This window comes from Acipenser ruthenus, chromosome 6, assembly GCF_902713425.1.
Source record: "Acipenser ruthenus chromosome 6, fAciRut3.2 maternal haplotype, whole genome shotgun sequence".
Classification (NCBI taxonomy): Eukaryota; Metazoa; Chordata; class Actinopteri; order Acipenseriformes; family Acipenseridae; genus Acipenser; species Acipenser ruthenus.
This window is the reverse complement of record NC_081194.1, coordinates 47,198,272-47,206,676: the sequence shown is the minus strand read 5'-3', so window position 1 is coordinate 47,206,676 and position 8,405 is coordinate 47,198,272.

Below are 8,405 nucleotides of genomic sequence, written 5' to 3'. Positions count from 1 at the left end.
TGGCCTGCCTTGCTCTTCATTAAAAGTTCAAAAGCAAAATCAGACATACACCCCACAGTGTGAATGCCAATAAACCATTTCCTGTCTCAATTCTTCAACAGCATCCATAGGTTTCTCATCCGATTAGAACAGTAGATACAGCTCTTACCAAAAAATACTTATTATAACCCACAAAAAGTGTCCTCATGCGATTGTGTGCATTCTAAGCGTCTTTCTTTGATCAGCCTTTGCAACAATGGCTCATGCCCCTTGGATAGGTATGATTTCTATTTGGCTTAAAAAAAAAAATTGAAAAAAAAAAGATCCAACCTTTGGGGGAATCTTCTCATTAAAGCCCTAATCTGTTCCACTACATTCTTATGAAAGAGAATGATCCAGCAGTAGAACATGCCTCAATAATGAGACTGATAGAAACAGCTTAAGTAATTGGATTGGTATATGGTATTGAATGTCTGACAACAAAAGATATCAATCTCTATTCCACCATTGAATCTTTGTTCCAGGCATGAATTTATTTAGTCAAGCACATGAAGGTCTGTGGTCCCTGCTGGAGGAATGACAGACTGGGGACACAAAAGCAGGGCCATTTGATGAGCACAGAGAAAGCGACTGTGCTATTCAAAGAAGTTAATTACAGTGAACAAAAGCATCAGACTATGACTTGTTGATCATTACCATAATCACATTACAGCACAGTTCTGTCATTCCCACAAGCGGAGGGACTCTGCGCCTTTCTAATCCATGCTCGTGTAGCATATCCTGCCACCTCAGAGACTAAATGCACAGCCTTCCTAAAAATAAACATGAAACACAAGCTTTTACGTGTCCGGATATTTATAATCCTAAACTGGATACAGGACGTATAGCACTTTTAACCATCACTGTTCACTTACTGGCACTGGCATGAATTTAGTTTTCAAAGCTGTTGTTTTAGCTTTTTGTAGTGACATTACAATATATATCATCACTGCAGCAGCTAAACAGGACAAGACAGGAAATTGGGAATAATTGGCTTCCTTTCATTTGTAGCTAATTACCAAACAATAGAAATTGGGTCTTCAGTTTTCATTTAAATTCATCAGGTGTCACCTTCCTTTTTCCCAGATGAGTGTATTGAATTGTGAATTTATTAGTTTACCACCTTCACGATTGGATTAGATATAAATTCATAGCCTCACTTAGGCAGAAAGTTAGCACTTGATCTGTTTTGTTTGTTTCGAAGAGATTCCTTTGTTAATGACCATTAAAATGTGATGACAATTATGACCAATACAAAAATACTAAGGTTTTCTAAACCATGACACAATTGTTAAATTATCTAACCTCTGGAGTGGAATATCCATAAGCACAGTATTTTTGTAATCTACAGACCTTTTACTACCTGACCTTGAAAGATTTCTATTGTCCACTCCCTAGCATTCTGGATACTAAAAACACTTGTATTTGCTTTGAAATTAAGATAATACACATGTTCTAATTTAACTCCTGATTCAAGTGAAGACGAGGTTGAAATATACTGTGTATACTGTTGTTCTCTATACCATACATATATAGTTCAAAATAAGCATTTAAACATTTTGCAAGATGTTGAACACTACCAGGTACAATTAGAATAATAATGAATAATAAAATAAACACATATCTGTTAGAGGTTTTATAAAGGTTTTCCAACTTAAAAATCTGTCCAAAGATGGGTCCATAATAATAATAATAATAATAATAATAATATTATTATTATTATTATTATTATTATTATTATTATTATTATTATTATTATTATTATTATTATTATTAATTTGTTAGCAGACACCCTTATCCAGGGCGACTTACAATTGTTACAAGATATCACATTATTTTTACATACAATTACCCATTTATACAGATGGGTTATATAATGGGAGTTGTGATAGACATAAGTTGAGTACTTATAATATCAAATATGCTAATTTAAATGTTTGGTTGTTTCTTTAAGTTTAGGTTATTTTTAGGTAAATCTCTTCTGTATTTTTTGGCTTCCTCTTCTTTAACCATATCTCTCTCTTTTTTGTTTTCTCTTTTATTTTACTGCTGTGACACCTCAGAACAGAAGTTGATTGTTTTTGTCTGCTGGAGGTGTTTTTGTTCCTTTCTCCCCAGACTCAACTTGAGCCATTCATAGCAAGGCCATCAGTCAGGCCAGTGTTAAAGGAACTGCATTTAAACTAGGAGAGTACTGAGCATCCTTATAATGATTTCTGAGATGAGTCAACTGGAAGATGTGGTTACCTAAGAAAACAATAAAACCCACTGCAGTGTCATCTCTAATAAGCGAGTGTACTGTCAAGCAGTTTCAGCTCTATTGTCAGCCCTTATGGGCAGACTTGTGTGCCACAATCTGAGTGGTAATATATCAACTCAAACTATGTTCTTCCAGTTACTGAACCAGCTGGACAAACCCAGAATTTCTCTTTGTTAAATATGCTATCAAGTTTCAGAGTTTATCACATTTCACCTGCCATGAATTCAATGCAATTGAAACAATATCTTTCAGGTAAACACATCCAATCCTTTCCGTCTGTTTGGTATGCTTCAACAATATTTGAATGGCAAGCATTGCAAATATCACCTTGAGTTTGAACTGTTGTATTCTATTGTAATGTTATACTTTTTCGCTATTAGTTACATGCCATTGCTTGAGAAATAACTATGAGCAGCAGAAAATAGTCTTCTAACCCGGAACATGTCAGTGCTCAAAACTAAGATATTAGAAATGGATCTGATGAATCTGAAAGATTAAACAGATAACCTACATTCTTAAGACTCAATGATTTTGAAAGATTTTAACTTTTAAGATTTTAAGCTGATTAAAAAGCTCTAATTTCACTTGCCATTCTTGGTCTGGTGAATGCTTCACAATATAATGTTTTAACAAAGCCATTCCTATGAGCCTAATGGGTAATCTGTCTCATCTAGCATCTCCAGTGCACACCACCAGTACAATGACGATGTAAGAGGTCAACCTAACCCACTGTTAGGTATCCTAATGTACTTTTTGTGAACAGGACTGGAAGACGTTTACACCTCTGGCAACAACCACAATGCACAATTCATTGAAAAACAATCTTCAAGATACAATCTCCAATCTAACAAAGCCCTTTTCATTTCTAGTTGTAAATTCTCTTTCTTTTGCACAAATGCCCTCTTATTACCAGACAGGTTGTCCACCTGACAGAATGGACATGCTTGCCATTCAGTAGCAGATGATGAAGAAAGTCAACAGGGGGTACCCAAGAAGGTAAGCATACTTGGAAGATATTGAGGTGCTGGAGTGTGATAAAAGCCTTAGATTAAGTTTGATAGACTAAAAAGTGATTTGCATGTACAGTTCAGGAGTTCTTTGATGAACAATCGAATGATCCCAAGGGTATTAAAGATGAACCCTAATAAAACCATAATTACACAGAGAATTTTAACACTATAACCTGATATGCCTTTTAGGTTAGCATTGTTTATTTGTAATACAATGAAGGACAAAAAACATCCTTCATAGATTCTACATGATCCTCAGACTTGAAGTAATAGACTGCCATCTGCTTTCAGAAATTCATTTTCAACCCAAGCAGCCAGAACAGTTTTCAACTTGTTGAACAACAACATACTCATGCACAAAGGGTCATCTTTTATTGTGTCACCAACTGCAGCTGTATATAAATAATTAATGGATAAGTAACATTCTAAGACTATGGAAAAATATATAGTTTTACATTGATATTGTTGTTTTCATGTGAGTTTTGTCCACAAAATATTATTCATACATCATAACAACTTTTGGGAATGTACAGCATTTTGTTGCAGCAGTTTTCACTTGTACCATCAATATATGATTACAATAATCAGAGAAGCTTTAGAAAGTAAACACAAACAAACACTGATACCATTCAAAGTAGAAAAAAAACTAAACAAAAACAATGAACCCCTAACAAAGAGCTATTTTCATATGTTGTTCTATATAAAAACAATCATTCACACAGGATACAGGATAAAAAAAAACAACATCAAGTGTTGCATATAAAAACCTGTATACTTCTGTATACTTCTTGTATAATACAGATCAAATACACATATTGTACAACTGAATAGAATGCTCATGTGAAAGAATTGTCAAATTGTTTTCTACTAGCTGACTTGTTTGGGTTTAACCACTTACAATTCAAGTGTATGCATTTTTGTATTAGTGGAAAGTGCCAAAACATTTTAAGAAAAAATACTATCATTTTATTGAAATGTCTTTTTGGTTTATATGTATTAAATGAAACGCTTTTTACTGCAGTCTTAAAACTAATATTTTTTGTTCAACCTACTGATCATAATACTTTGTCATAGCAACCTGCTTGTTTTGTATTGATATTGTGATTTTAGTAAATCTGTCAGAAATAATTTTGTTATTAGAAGTTGTAAAAGGTACCTTTCCTAAATGATAAACACAAAATGCAGCACAGTAGAATTCAATTCTGAAAATTGTCTCCAATAGCAGGTTTTCTAAAAATCCACACCCCTATACCCCTATCTTTAATGATATTTTTATGTAATAAGAGTGTAAGCTGAAAAGTGTGAACATAAAGTAAAACTAAAGATTATTTGAGGGACTGCTGATATTTCATTTAAAAAGAACTGGGTTTTGTATGCTTTTGAAACTGTTGCATATGCATCCTGGCTTGGAGGTTTTCTAGTGGGTACAACTCACTCTCTAAATGTATTCTGATTTATTCATCAGTGAGTGATTCATGAATTGATGTGTTCAGTACTACATATATTAATAAATACATTTTTGTAGAAATCAATGATACTGAAAGTTGGCAGACACAATAACTAATGATATAATACAGCATACAAATATAAACAGCTTGACGACATAACAACTTAATTTCCAACTTCCTACATTTCAAAACAATTTGGACATTAAAACCTTTGATTGTATTGTCAGGTCACCAGTAAAATAATAACATTGATATCTTTGGCCGTTTTTTCTTCTAGACTTTTCTTGCCAGAAGTTTCCAGTGACATTATAAATCATTATTTTTCACATTGTTTAATATCATATTCCAATATTTATTTCATGGAACTGTAGGACTGTTTATGTTATATAATATAAGAACTAAGAAACGTTTGGGAATAGGATGTGTTTCTCAGATGCCTTGGTGAAATCCTGGTTCAGTTTACACATTTTAAATGGTTACCTAAAATATACATTAGTTGTTTAGCTACACACTACAGCCATATTTACCAATACTCCAGTGTAAAGTATGCACTATATTTAGTTAAAAAAAAACAAAAAAAAAAACAAGAAACAACAATGTATAAGCTCTTAAATTAACATGCTTGATATGCATTTACTATTTACCATTTAGTGCATTTTAGTGTAGCTAGGCCTCCTTTGTTGCTTATTCTTTCCCCTTTTGTCATTAAAAGTGATAGGGTTTTTTGTACAGAAAAACTATAATATTTTAATTCAAGCACTGGACAAGATGATGCATTTTCCCGTGAAGCCACTTTCTGTGTAATTTGAAGACAGCCTATCCACTCACAAAAGCTTTGCCTGGCTTCACACCCTTTTTGTTTGATATGTTGCTCCTTTTCTGCATCACTTGCAAAGTTTTCTTTGATCAGCATTACTCCTGGACGCCAGGTTTCCTTTCGCCAAGTTGCTTTAAAAATATACTTTTTTTTTTTTTTTTTGACCGTTTCTTTCTGAAGGTCCAACTGGTATTTTCAAAATGCCTTGCCTGTCTGGACTGTGACTGAAGTTATAAAAAAAAAAGACCTCAACTCAAGACTTTTCACCTTCTCATAAAATGTATATATAAATGTTGTCAGGAAGCGTAGATTTACAGCATTTTAGTGCTTGTATTGACTTCATCTTTTTTAATTAAAGCCCCACTTTTTCCTCATTAAACCCCTTATGTTGTTAAAAGCAAATGTCAAACAATTATTGCAGTAACACTTTCAAACGCCCATATCTCTTTCAAAAGCTGCTAGCTTTTCATGGAGTTCCACAGTATTGGAAGGCTGCAGCTGCTCTGATTTAAGAATAAAGACCGCTGCTTTTGTTCCTGGGGGTCTCCATTTTAATAATGGTTTATGGAACCCCATTCTCCTTTCTTGATTCTTTTGAAACTCACATTAGAGACCTCTGAAGAGTTGTACAACGATAGATAGGACATTACGCGCCGAGTCTGTGTGCTGCTTTTCAATTGCAATTTGTTGCATTGATTTAGCACGAGCCATACAACAGATGGGTCTCGAGACCTGTGAGAGTTTATATTATGATTGTGCACCCCCCTACGTGGGCTGGCTCGTCATTATCATACAGAACACAATGTTTGGAACGCGTGCTTCCAATAAATATTTTATACGATGTCCATTAATTTTAAATCGGATTTATGGCCATTATAGTGGGGCTTTTCCCCTAAGAGACCAATGGTAGGTAAACAGTGGGCTTTCCGTCAAAATAACTGGTCATTCTAGGGGTAAAAAGATCTAGCTAATGGTGGTTGTATATTTACTGCCTGTAGTTAAGTTCAATGGGCCTTTTTAAACATGCTTGATTAATCTGCCCGATTGCCAAAATCTTAGTGGTATCATAAGCTGTATACTTGTTTTGGATGTATAACAGATGTTATGTAGTCGAATCAACAAGATCCTTACTCACACGAAGAGGTGGGGTATTATTATTATTATTATTATTATTATTATTATTATTATTATTATTATTATTATTATTATTGTAGGCTAAACTCGATGTAGACCCTACTTTTGCTGTTGTTGCATCCTTTAAAATATGTTGTTGTAATACTGACAGTATGCAACAACAACATAGTATGTTGTTGCATACTGTCAGTATTTCTGTCAACGACAAAGTGATTACATGTTGCTTTGAAACATTTTTTAAGCATTACTGATAGCCATGTTTGTGTTTTGATTTTAATACTAATGCTCTAATCATTAAAAAGAGTATAGCCAAATAGCCATAATTTAAAAGCTCAAAGTAAACTGTTTTCAGGTATAACTAAGATTATGAATGTTTAAATGTTGAGGCATTTGAAGCATGTATGTATGGTCAAATGTGTTTTCATTTATATCCCCAAATATAGTGACATGCATTGTAATTAATACGATACAGCATGAATGCGATATTTTACCTTAATAACTGTCAGTTGCTTTTTTAATCAATATTATCACATCTTATTAGAGGTAAACATTTCGGGTCAACATTGCTACGTTCTTAGGCAAGGGGGAGTGTTGTATCTAGTACAGGTGACATATCCATTAGGTAGGATATCAGCACATTACTGATTCAATCTTAAGCACAAAGCTCTGTGAACACGAAACGAATCTATAAAAACTGCTACTTTCTTTTTAGGCGAAAGCTTTGTGTTTTTTTCATTTGTATTTCTGTTTTTTAATTTGCATTTGTGTTTTGCGCTTCATCTTGATGCCTTGTTATAACTCGTGTTTTATCCTTGTGATTACATCACGGTGGTGTTGAAATTAATTATTTATAAAATGGAAAGCAGGAACCCTTTCGTAAATATTGAAAACATTTACCTGTGATTCCTAAAACTAACTAATTTATATGCATCTAAAATGTATACCAGTACAGTATAGTCTCTATCTTAAATAAAGCATACCGTTTTTTTCTTTTTCTTAAGGATACATGTGATCTAAAAACACTCCCTCCATAAATAGTATTACATTATTTGTTATGCATGGGGGCGTCAGTACCTTTTCCCACATACACAGGTAACTTGAGTTGTGCAGTGCAAATGTTGTTTTCTTGTCTTGGGTTTTGAGCTGTGAACGCGATGAGCTCAAGGGGACGCCTACAGGAAGATAACCATATTGGCGTGACTGCACAGGTTCATAATAACAAATTCATTAATTTCAAGTGTCTTTGTCAATTACAATAATTATATCGATTGAACACAGAATTCTTGAAAAAAGAAATAAAATAATTTTGCCGCCGTTAGTGATATTAAAGTTAAATATCAGTCGTATGCTTTGATAACTAATTTCGCCAGGCATATTTTATAGTGTGGGAAAAAGCAAAAGTGAGAGTTTATTGAGGATTCTTGTTTTAATATCTTGATTTTGTCCTTACATGTTATGAAAACGTGTAATAATGACACTTAAGAAATGTAATTGCGCTGTCAGGATGTGTAGTATTTAGAAGCAGCTTGCATGTTCAGTTTTTCTGTTAAATACTGGTCGTCAAACCCGAAGTGAATAAACAAGGGGGTTCAATATCACACTGATAAACCACTTAGGTTTCCTCTATTTATCTCAAAGAATAGGTTGTAATAAGATATTACCAGTACACAAATTCACGGCTTGGTTTGTGATAACTACACCCAGTTAAAGTAAGATGT